The following is a 12595-nucleotide window of genomic DNA, read 5'->3' as shown; positions in this document are numbered from 1 at the left end:
ATTTGTTGGTGTTTGAATATATGAAAGTCAGTGATTTACACATATTAATTTCATCCTCCATCACTTCACTGACTTCTCTCATCTATAGAATGCCTTTTCAGTTGATTCTCTAGGAGTTTTCTAGAGACACAATTATAACTGCAGAAAGTGATCATTTTGCTTGTATCTTTCCATTTTTTACCCTTCTTTTGTCTACTCCCGTTGGGTACAGTGTGAAACAATAGTGATGAAGTGGTGAAATGATAGCCCTTTTATTCCTGGCATGAGAGGGAATACATGGAGTGTTTTCCCATTAAGCATGGTGTTGCTGGCTATTGGGCTTATTTTATAAATCTGTATTAGTTAGGGTTCTCTATAGGAACAAAACCAGTAGGTAATACAAGGATATACAACCTACTGGTTGTGTTTCTAAAATATTTATTATGAGGAATTGGCTTATGCAATTTTGGAGGCTAAATTTCACAGTCTGCCATCTGCAAGCTGGAGACCTAGGAAAGCCAAGGGTGAAATTCAGCCTACATGTGAAGGCTTGAGAACCAGGGGAGACAATGGTATAAACCCAGTTTATATATATGCATTTTTTTCTGATATCTGCACACACGGTTATTTATAGTATACGTCTTTTTCTATTTCTGTCCTGAGTGACTTTTATCAGTTCAATAATTTAGTAATGTCAAATTTCTTTTCAATATCTGAGATGATCATTTGCCTTTCCTCTTTAAATCTATGATTGCGATGAATTTAAAAAATCGATTTCCTAATATTAAACTATCCTGGGATAGTTTAACCCTGGAATAAATCCCACTTGGTTATGGTATGTGATCCTTTCTTGTGCCACTAATTTTTTATTCTTGCTAATATTTTATTTAGGATTTTTGCATTTAAAATAATAAGTATCACTGGTGTATGGTTATCTTTTTGTGTGTGCTGTTGGTTTTTGTTATCAGTTTTGTTCAATTTTTATAATGAATTTAGAAGATTTCAAATTTATTCACATGGAACTGAACAAAAAAGCCTTTTGCGATTCTTTTATTCTCTTCAGTTCCTGTAATCATTTCCTGTATACCACTTTTATATGGTTTGAGCTCTCCAATTTTTTTCTTGATTAGGCCATCTAGCAATTTATCTAGTTTTCGTTTTTTGGTTTATTTTTTCTAAGATCCAGATCCAGCTTTTCAATCTATTTGTTGGTTCTACTGTTTTTCTGATTTCTCCCTAACTCATTAATTTCTGCTTTTATCTTTATTCATTCCTCTCTTCTGTTTCCTTTCAGGATATTTTTTTGGTTCTTTTTCTAACTTGTTCAGCTGGACACTTAAGTCATTTATTTTCATCCTTGCTTGCTTTCTGGTATATGTATTGAAGTTACCAATTTATGAAAATACACGTGAATAAATGTACGTGCTTTGAAGGCATAACATGTTATACAGACCAAGTGTCTGTTCCCTTCTCGTTCTCCTTAGTGTTTCCCATAGCACCTTTCACGTACTAGGCACATACTGCACTATATTCTTAACTATTATTTGATTCAACAGCTACATAGTAAACAGATCCATGGCAGAAGAAAATGTTCCCTTTCCTTGCCCTTCCACCCTGCAATGCAAGTTTTGTTGCACCATATTTATCAGGACACCCATGGGCTTTTGCTTCAGTACAAACACTGGTGTGCTTTAGCCAAAATGATTCCCTCACCAGCCAAGAGTCCAGAAGATTGACGGCTTGGTTTTTCAACAGAAGAATATTTTGATAAACTAAGTTGGCACCAGTGCTTCCCAAGCTCTTGCTCAAGGGCACAAGGTTTAGGTCTATCTGCAGATCTGTGCACTCATGCCAGCTTGTATTAAACAGGACCTCTTTTGGAAGGGTAGGGTCTTCCGCAAACGGACTGTCCTTTCACCCTCTTGCCATCCCAGAGAGGCAGCAGGAAGAATTCTAGGGATGCAAGGAGAGACTGGAATCCGAAGTCTCTCACCGAGGGATTTTATCTCCTTGGTGAGATGGAGAGGACCAAGTTGTGTGTGGTTCTATAATCTAGTTCACAATGAATATGGTCATTTTAAATTACACACCCACACACCCACGCGCGCACACACACAGGGTGCCAAAAATGTATACACATTTTAAGAAAGGAAAAAACTGTATTAGAATTGTAATACTCAATATATACCAATAATAAAAGGTGAATACAAGTCATGCGTATACATTTTTTGGGCACCCCCAGTATATCCATAATCAGCTTTGCAGCATAATCTACATACAATTCACCAATTTTCAGGACACGATTCAATAAGATTTAACAAATGTATACAATTATATAAGCACCATGAGAATCGATTTCCGTCATTTCCCAAACATTTCCGCCATCCCAGAGATCTGTTGGGCCCCTCTGCAGTCAACACAATTCCCCATATTCTTGGCAATCACTGAAATACTTTCTTCCTGTCACTACAGTTTTGCTTTCTTTAGAATTTCACATACATGGAATCATATAGTACGTAATCTTTTGTATTTGGCTTCTTTCACTTAGCATAATTCTTTAAAGATCCCTCCATGTTGTTGTAGCCATTCATAGCTTGTTACATTCTAATGCTAAGAAATATTCCATTGTATGGACATATCAGCTTATACAAATATTCACCACTTGATAGACTTGGATTCTTCACAGTGCTGGGTATTTTAAATGAAGACACTGTGTACATTCATTTAAGAATCTCTTTGTGACAATATATTTTCTTATTCTTGGATAAATGTCTAGGAGTAGAATTGTGGGTCATATGGTATGTGTATTTTAGTAGAAACAAATTCTTTTGTAAGAAGCAAGTTATTTCCTAAAGTGGCTGTACCATTTTGCATTCCCACCAGACAGAGAGATCCAGTTTTTCAACATCCTCACCAACACTGAAGTTTAGCCTTTCTAATGGGAATATAGTGATAAAATATATCTCATTGTAGATTTAATTTGCATTTCCTTAGTAAACAATAATGCAGATCTTTGGATGGAAAAGATGCGGATCTTTTCATGTGTTTTGCCATTTGTGCGTTTTCTTCTTTTTTTTTTTTTTGGTGAAGTGTCTGTTCAAATATTTTGCCAATTTTTTAAATTGGGATGTGTGTCATTTTATTATAGAATTGCAAGAGTTCTTTATATATTCTGAATACCAGATTTAAATTAGATGTGTGTCTTGCAAATATTTTCTCAGTCTGTGGCTTGCCTTTTCAGTTTATTAGCAGTGTTTTTAAAAAGCAAAAGTGTTTGATTTTGATAGTTAATTTATCAATGTTTTATAGTATACGCCTTATATGTCCTCTTTTAAAAAAATCTTTGACTAATCCAAATACACAAAGATTTTTCTCCTTTATTTTCTTCTAGAAGTTTTATAGCTTAAACTTTATATTTAGATCTATGATCCACTTTGAGTTATTTTTTTGTATATTATTGAGGTAAAGTTCAAGCTTTATTGCTTTCATATGTGAATTTTCAACTGTTCCAGCATCATTTGTTTAAACATCATTTATTTGCACCTTTGATGAAAATCACTGATCATATATATATATATATATATATACGTTCTTTGTGATTATCTATATAGATACAATACAATCAGACTGTCTTCTTTATTTTCAAGTATATGCTTTTATTTATTTTTTTCCCTTGTTAAGCCGGCTAGGAACTCCAGCACAAAGTTGAGTAGAGATGAAGAGAGCAGACATGTTTGGCTTATTCCCAAATTTAAGGGAAAACATTCAGTTCTTGTGGTTAATTATGAAGGCAGGAGCTAGTTTATTGAAACAGCAGCTGCTAAATGACAGATGTATTGTTCATCAGACATCTTGAAGGTGGTGTCTTGGTATTTAGCTTCTGTTTAGCTGATAAACTGAGACTGAGACGTGGGGATATCAGCATACTCTGAATCTGGCACCGTCCTTTTTGGGATCTTGCTCAGTGTGTAATGGGGGTACCGTGGTTTAAGGTGGGAGTAGATCTGCTCCCTGGGCCTCACATGCTTGGAGCCCTGTGATCATCAAGCTTTCTCTTTGCTGGCAAGGCAGAGAGGGATAAGAGAAAGCTGATGAAAATATCACAATTCTGTTTCAGTTAGTAAGTCAGCCTGGTCAACAAGAAAGATGCCTACAGATTCTAATTGGTCTCAGGGGAGGAGAACAGAATGTTCTGAGATGTCCTTGCTCACCCTGATATTGAATTATCTGGGCCACAGGGCAGCTGCCGTCTTTCCCTTAGGGCTCAGGTTGTCTGCCTGGAATAAAATTCAAATTCTGTGTTAACCTTTTTACCACCATGTTGCTTCCAATCACATATTTTTTCAGTGGAGTGAGCTTTAGTGATGCAAAGTCTGTCCCATTTCTATAGAGGTCAGTCTTATTCCTAGAATACTAACCTCAGCGGACAAGATGTTGGGGAAGGGGAAATTCCATCGAGGAAGAGTAACCAGAAATAGCTCAGAGGAAATGGAGGTCTGCGTTCTCGTGCTAATCTCACTCATATATCCAGAAGCCAACCCCTTTAGTTCCCTGGGCCTTGTCTTCTCCAGAGATATAATAGGGATGGTTGTGTTCTCTCAGAAATGGATTTCGATTTGAAGTCATCAAATTCACAGGATACTATCATCTTCTACCTACATTTTCAACTGGTAAACTCACAGGCTGTATTAGTCAGGGGAAGCTAAGTTGTGCTGTGGTAATATATCTCCATACTCCAAAGGCTCCTTTCTCACTTTCATAATAGTCTGATACAGGTCAGTCTGCTTTCCTTGGGGGCCACCATTCAACAGTAGTGAGAATTTGAGTTGCTCCCATCTTGCAGCTTTGCTATGTCAGAAGTATTTGCTTCCAGCCATAGTGGCAGCAGAGCGAGCATGCCTGGAGCTCACACTCCCTTTTGACTGCCTCAGGCAGCACATGCGATGCATTCCTTCACTCACAGTCTTGCCCATGAAGCAGAATTAGTCACATGACCCCACCATAAATGCAAGGGAGGCTGGGAAATATGGCGGAGCTCATGGAATATTTGAGGAGCACGAGTGTTTACGTTATACATCCCACAAGTGTTGTTATTTGTTTTATTATGTCCCAACCAGTCAGGGATTCAAAATGAGGTGGAAAAAAATCATTCAACAAACTTGCCAGGTACTACCGACTAGAGATATAAAGATAAATCAGGCCCAGGTCCAGCCTGAGGAATTCATAGTTGGGAGATGGGGATGGGGAAAGGTACCAACAAGTAAATCACTGGGCTCTGCCTAATAGCTTGGGGGTGTAAATGAAGCGTGTGGAAGACAGAGGCGGGAGTGATCAACTCTATAATAGGATGGTCAGGTAATATAATATTTTAATATAATAAAGACCGGGTATAATATAATATAATATAATATAATATAATATAATATAATATAATATAATATAATATAATATAATACCGGGTCTTACATTAATTTTTGCTCCAAAAGACGCATTAGCGCTGATGGTCCGGCTCGGTCTTAGTTTCGGGGAGACACGGTAGTAGGAACAGATTTGAAAGATGGTGCCTTGAAGGAGGATTAGGACGTCAGTAGGTGGTGGTGTTGGGATGAGTGGCTCCCACAGCAGAGGAACAGGAAGGACCTTAGGGTCAGATTCCCTTTCTTTTTGAGCCAAAGTCAATGGAGGACGCTTCTTTAGTCCATCGGGTTAGGCTTGTGCTTTTCCAAAAACGGGAGTTCGTGATGTGGGGATCTCCATTTGAGCATCCCAAGAGAACGGTAACAATGAAAAGTCTTGAAAGAAGGAAAGGAGATGGAATACAGACTTTGAAAACCCAGCATAGGAGAGTCCCTGACAAATCATTCACCGCTAGGGTGGATCACTACAATTTTGGGTGGCCCCAGCGGCCCTGTCTGTGTGCTGTTGCTATGCAGTTACTTTGCCAGAAGAGCTCTGAGGGGAGTGATGGCTGCCTCTGCCAGAGGGCTTCTCTCATTATTTACAGCCCTGTCACCCCAGGAGACTGATGCTTTGACCTAAGAAATTAGGATCCAAGCCCAAAAATATTATTTCCAGAAAAATGACAGGACATATAGCAGAACCCTCTGGAAGGTACTATCTCCTCAGGGCTTAGACAGCTGCTTGGATGTAGGGCCTTTCAGAAAAGGTTACTGGTCATAATACCTTGCATTTGCACAGCATGTAATCATCTGCAAAGTACTTTTTAAATATCCATTAAGGGAGCTGTTTTTTTTTTTTTTTTTTTTTTAACAGGATTGAGGAGGGTGTGGGGGAAATGGGCATTTCTTTGCATTATTGGGAGAAAATGTAAACTATTATAGCCTTTTCGGAGGGCAGTTTTTTCAGTGTCTAACAATCACACTTCTCGGACTGAAAAAACATAGAAAACCGTGTTTGCGCAAAAGCTAAAGATAAACATCAGAGTGACTTTGTTGAAGTGTTATTTGAAACAGGAAAAAGTGAGGGAAAACCTTACTACCAATCGGGGAATGTCCAAATAATTCATTGTATACTGAAACTATGAACTACCATACATCTATTAAAAATGAGATAAATCTCATGGCTTGATATGAAAGGATGTCCACGGTAAAGTGCTTAGTAAAAGACCCATGCGTGTGCGTGCGCACGTATGCATGTGTGTGTGTGTGTGTGATTTGTACAAGCATATGCATTACATCTACAATATCACCGGTCACCTCCTGGGAGAGGGTTTGACATTCAAACGGACACTAAATATGTATATATTGCCTTACACAAAAGTGAAATTGACCTCTTGTCCTGCTTTGTAAGTGGACATGTCACCCCCTACAGGCAGGAGTAAAGCAAACGTCAACTACTATCAGGGTCACCCTGTCCCCATCTCGTCCCCCAAATAAATGAGATTTTAAGCCACTTGCTGTAGGTTCCTAATTTCTTACAAAACAGCTTTATCCTGACCTTCATAAGAGCTGGTCGCTACATAACTTGGCACATGTGCTAGTCATTTGTGAAGACTGCTCTTTCTTCAGTATGAACGGACAACCTGTAATCTGTGTCTTTTCTTTACATATCTATGTATCATTATTATTCTTTAATTTGGTGAGCCATCCTTCTAGAACTGTAGTTCTCCATCATGGTTACACATTGAAATCATATGGGGAGTTTTAAAAACCATTCATGTGTGCATCCTACCCCCAGCGATCTTGATTTAATTGGTCTGGGGTGTAGATAGGGCATCAAGATTTTCAAAAATTTCCCAAGAAACTCTAAGGCACAACCAAGGGGGGGGACCACTGTTCTAAAATTTAGACTCACTTGTGTAACTCCTTTTGCAAATGACAAAAATCTTTGTAAATGTTTCTTATTTTCTAAATGCTTTTGTCCCTAAATCTTTTCAGTACTTGTTTGTCAAATTATTTATTTTGAAAATTAACGCATCATCTCCATTAATCAATGAGGAAATTAAGGCACAGAGAGGAGGAGTAACTTTACCAAGCTCTTCACCTAAGTGGCAGCACTGGATTCAAACCTGTGTCACCTTAGCTTAGGTCCCAGACTCTGCAATTCATTTCACTGCCAGCATCGCTGAGCTAGGATCTTGCCATGAATGAGACTTCTTGCTAACTGGCTGCCAGAAATTGGGAAAAGAGAGAAGTCCAGGGGAGAGAACTGGTCAAGAGTGACAAAATTTAGGCTTCATGTCTTGCTCTTCCGCTCTCAGCTGTGTGACAATCTCCTTTTCTGTCTGACCTCCAGCTTTCCTCACTTTCCTCATCCCCACCTGCTCAACCCCCCCCTTACCTGTTCTATATTGGGTAGCCACTCTGAATAGAGCCCTTGAAATGCGTATAGCATGACTGAGGCACTGAATTTTTATTTTGATATCAATCTAAGTTACTTTGGATTAAAATTTATATAGCCACCTATGTGTACAGTATTGTATTGGACAGTGCAGGTCAGAGGGATTCTTAGAGGACACCTCACCCACCCTGAAAATCACTGTGTAACAGGAAAGAGGTATTTGGTGACGCTGTGTCTAGAGTGTGAAGGCGGATTTTTAAAAATTGCTTGAGAACCATATTTCCAGCATAAAGTCAGAAGTATCCAGCCTGGCATTTGCCATCCAGCTGCTGTGTCTCTACACGTACATTCCAGCCATACCAACATGTTCAGCGGGCCCCAGAAGACACCATTTTTCTTATGATCTTGCCTCCTTATCGAATGTTGGCCAACGTTCCCTTTACCTGGATTCTATCCATCCTTCAAGACCCAGCTGGATGGACCTGGACTGTAAAGCCCTCTGACTTTCCACTGCTCACTCCCAAACCCCAAGTGAAATGATTCACTCCTCCCAGCACTTCACTGGCCAATCTCATTAGATTATGGTCAGTGATTCTGGTCCAAAGGGGCGATGAGCAGAGGCAGCGCAATACAGGATGGTCAGTCCTCTCATGGAGAGAGATCCAGGGTGCTCTGAACACCCAGAGGAGGGGCCGCCCTAGCCAGGCTGGAGAGAGTGGGTCCTCTGAGAAGCAGATGTGAAGGCAGGATAACGTGAGCAAGGACATTTATTAGGGCCAGTGCCCCTGAGAGAGACTAGGGGGAAACCCAGAGAGGCTGAAAGCGCCATCAGACCACACCAAAAACACGCCTGGATTTCAGAGCAGCCTCTGGGCCCGTCATGCTCTCTGCCATTGCAGACCTGAGACGTGCACTCACCGCGGCCGCAGCGTGTGAGGAACCAGGTACAAATACTCGTGAAAGCACTTGGTACGTGAATAAGCCCTGCACCATCAACAGTTGTTTTTATCGTAAACCTCCTGGAATGACGATAACGTCAGACCATCTCAGAGTTAACAAGGAGGCCAGCTGATGAAAATACACCAATTAAACCAGAGATGTTTCTAAAATGGAAGAAGAGATGATATGCGAAGCAAAGGCTTTAGGTTTGCTATCAAAAGCTCTTTCTGAATTGGTGGAGATCTTGGATTTGGCAACCGGTGAGGTTGTGACATCCTTTTCTCCAGGGTATTTAAGGTGGAGAACAAACGAGCAACAAGTGTAGAAGAAGTATTTGCCACGTGCTAGGTGCCACGGGGACTCAGAGCCACAGGAGGAAGCTGGTGCTCTTAGGGGCACAGTGGCAAGAGGCGCCCTGCGCTCATAATCGGGAGAAATATCAGTGAACAGGACCAGACGGGTGCAACTGTACAATGTGGAGAGACAAAGCATCACCTGCTCAGGCACAGGGGATAGAGTCTGGTCTTGACCGGGAAGCCAGGCCGAGCCCACCCTAAGAACGTGCTGTGTCCCTCCTCTAGTCCGAGTTAAGGAATTGACAAGCCCTAGACTTGACAAAAACAAAATGAAGGTGGGAGCGCAATCAGTCAGAGGGAATGAATGGAAATCTGAAATGAAAATATTATTAGGTGGCTGAGTAGGATCTTTCCTGGGGTGCTGGACACAAAGCCCCACCTGTCACACGAGCTTCCGGGAGAAACTCATGTTTCCCTTCGAGTTTATGAGCCACTGTCCTGAGCTTTACTCACTCCCTCCTTCTTGCTTCCCAGGTGGGGGCAGTTTCTGTGCCCTCACAGCCATAGATGGGTCTAATCGACACTCCCACCCCCAGGCCTGGCCTCAGATTCCCTTTTCAGGAAGAGGGAGGCTTGGGCGGAGTCGACTCAGTGATAAACGCCGTAGTCACTCTAGGGAGGTGTCCCCAGCTGCCCCTGCTGGAGGGCAACCAAGTGAGTAACCCTGCTGGGGTCACGTGATCCTGGAATGGAGCTGGCTCCTGTGTGTGCCAGGCCCCTGCCATGAGTAAGGCAGTTCACAACACACCCCGGCCCTGACCGTCCCCTTGAGGCGACTGGAGGTCTCTCTGGGGGTCTTGTAGAATTAACAGTTGAACTTGGCAGTGGGCAGGCAACTGAAGCTGACAGGATAAGAGCATTCCTGGAGAAGAAAGTTCCTGGAGAAATGTTGCTTGGGAATCTCCTGGTGGAGATCTCTGGGAATGACTTGACCCTTCCCACACATTTCCTTGAGCCCCTGAACACAGCTCCTGGGGCTGACACAGAAATCCCAGCAGCTTGCTCACCTGGGGAAGAGAGGGGTGGAAAGAATCTCCAAGCTGAGGAGGATGTAAAGGCTAAAAGCCACCATCAGAATCTGAGTCAGGAAGTTGGGTGACCAAAACTCTTCCCCCGGGACGTGGCCACAGAGGGTAGAGTTCTTAAGGGCTGCCCAGTAGACTTGGCACAGCGCTTTGCACAGTCTCACCCCAAGGGGATTTGGTTTCAGGCCTTTTGCATTAGTAATGGTGAGGTTTGGATATTTGCTCTGGGCTTTAGAAAGTCCTTTTTCATCTTCCGTGTCATTCATTTGGGTCTCCACTGTGTTCGTGAATCCCCTAAATTCTCATATTCTCTTTCTTCCTCTTTCCTGCTCCTCTTCCTCCTTCTTTCTCTCTTTCTGTCTCTCCTTCTCCCTGTTTCCAGATTGACATCTGTCCCCTCTCAGGCACCCCATTTCATTAGGGCCATTATTTGGGGTGGTCACCTGGGTCTTCCTCTCTCTGTCTGTTTCCCCTTCAGTGTCTGTTCAGCGGCTCAGGTCCAGGGCTTGGGGTGCTTGGAGTGACAGCCCAACACAGGACGCAGAAGATGCACAGGCTCCCCTGAGCTTGATTTTTTCATGATCTGGGATGTTTAGTCACATGTTTAGTCTGATGTTCACCTATCTGGGAGGGTCTTCACACTTATTAGTACATCGGCACAGATGAGTGATTCAAATTAGCCCTATGCCACCTACTTAAGTGGATAATTCCTGAGAGAAAAATGAGACTCCAATAGTGGGGTAGAGAGGAACAAGGCTAGAGGTCGTGACTAGGGAGATTCAGAGAAGCAACCAGTGACAGTGGGGGTCTCTAAAGGGTGTATGGCCAGTAAGGAGTAAGGAGGCGTTTCTGATAATTTACTGTATCACTGTGCTCAGGATGGCTGTAGGAGTCTGCGTTCAAATCTGGGCCGGGAGGAGATGCCTGCAGATTACTTAGCTCTGTGCCCTGGTCCCAAACAAGAAGTTACCTGTGTCACCTACAAGAGGAAGTTTTATTATCTGCCATTTATTTAGTGCCCAGCATGTGCCAGATATTATTTCTAAACCTCACAACAACCCCGAAAAAGAAATATAATGGTCTCCATTCTGTGAGAGCCCCTGTGGCTCAGAGGGGTTAATTTGTCCAAGGCCACCTAGTAGAGCTTAGGTTTCTCTACCCCCAGGGTTGATGTCTTTTCCACTCTACTACCATAAGGTCTCTCCATGCCAGTCCTACAGATCTCCAAGGAAGAGTGCTGAATAACAGTTTTCACGGACTCTGCAGACAGCCAATGATACTGATACCAAGGAAGATGCTTGCATTGGAAAAAAGGCTCCTCTACAGCCAGTCCAAGTCTCGTTTCGTTTAGTGTGTCCTCGCCGACGATAACGCCCGACTGATTAGTATTCTTTCTTTGCTGCCTCTTTATAAAGATATACGTCTGGGTCTTGGTTTTGGGGAAATGAACTTTGGACTTTGGTGGATGGTTGTTATGTTTCTGGCGCTGTGATTTGAACTGTGGGTTCTTGGGTGGGTTTGGACAGTGACAGTGAGTGGCCTCTGTTGGTCCAAGTCCAGCCTACCCATTGAGATGCACCATAGCAGCCCCTCTTTCTTTGTCCCCCAATCCCTTCTGTCCCCAGACTGTGTAGTGTGTCTGTATGCACCTTTATTTTGACACTGGCATTACTTTACTTTGTGCTACAGTCATTTATCTACTAGACCAATTGCCTCTATTAGGTAGAGACTGAGTATTCCTAATGTAGCAAGATAATTCGCAGTAAGATTAATTTCTGTGTTGTCCTTGCTGGTTAAAGTTCTCCCCATTTATATCCTAAGACGGTACCCAAAGCTTTCTATTGAAGTCATCATTGGCAATTGTGTTACAGGGCTCAACGCAGACATTACCAGACCCCCAGAAGACAATCTCGAAGGAGGCTTTTGTGACTGCAGCCTTGTGAAAGACTGTACAAGTTGGAGGTAAGTGTTCCAGAATAGAGGAGATCCCAGGGTTGCGGTGGATTGAATCTGCTGGAGAGGGGTGGTGGGGCGGGGTTTTCTTGAGAGGAGGCAGATTCTGCAGGTTCCCTAAGTAGGAAAGCCGACCTCCTGGCTTCCAGGAGAGACCCTAAGGAGAGGGCAGGCTGCTGATGGGAGTGGTTGCTCGGTTACTTAGAGATGTTGGCTGTAAGTTGAGCAGATATCCCAGTGCCCTGGTTTGGCAGAGGACAGCGGAGCTGTCTACCTTCAAAGGATGATGAGCAGACCACCAGTAATTCATGTGGACTAGATGTCAAAGGTCCTTCCCAGAACGCTGGGCTGATTAGACCCCCCAGACTCTTATATGACCCTGAGATTTAAAAAAAAAAGAAAGAAAAAAAAAGCCTCCTCAAAACATGTCATGATAGAGGTTAGATTTTGCACTTACCTTGACCAGTGAGGGTTTAGAGCAGGTTGAAGTTGATTTAAAACAAATAAAAGAATTTTGCATTTATCCTAGATGAAAATAATAAA

General features: G+C 42.4%; 1 long non-coding RNA gene across 1 annotated transcript in view; it reads left to right on the top strand.

Annotated features, from left to right (window-relative positions):
* The window catches only part of LOC117018445 (uncharacterized), a 158460-nt gene that overhangs the window by 78250 nt on the left and 67615 nt on the right, over positions 1 to 12595 (top strand). Inside the window, exon 2 of the long non-coding RNA XR_004422232.1 lies at positions 11971 to 12061. This is a non-coding gene — a long non-coding RNA (uncharacterized LOC117018445). The remainder of the gene's footprint in view (positions 1 to 11970; positions 12062 to 12595) is intronic.

Source organism: Rhinolophus ferrumequinum, chromosome 27 (assembly GCF_004115265.2).
Source record: "Rhinolophus ferrumequinum isolate MPI-CBG mRhiFer1 chromosome 27, mRhiFer1_v1.p, whole genome shotgun sequence".
In the NCBI taxonomy this organism is placed as follows: Eukaryota; Metazoa; Chordata; class Mammalia; order Chiroptera; family Rhinolophidae; genus Rhinolophus; species Rhinolophus ferrumequinum.
Note: the sequence above shows the minus strand (reverse complement) of the source record. Positions and strands in the feature narration are given on the sequence as shown.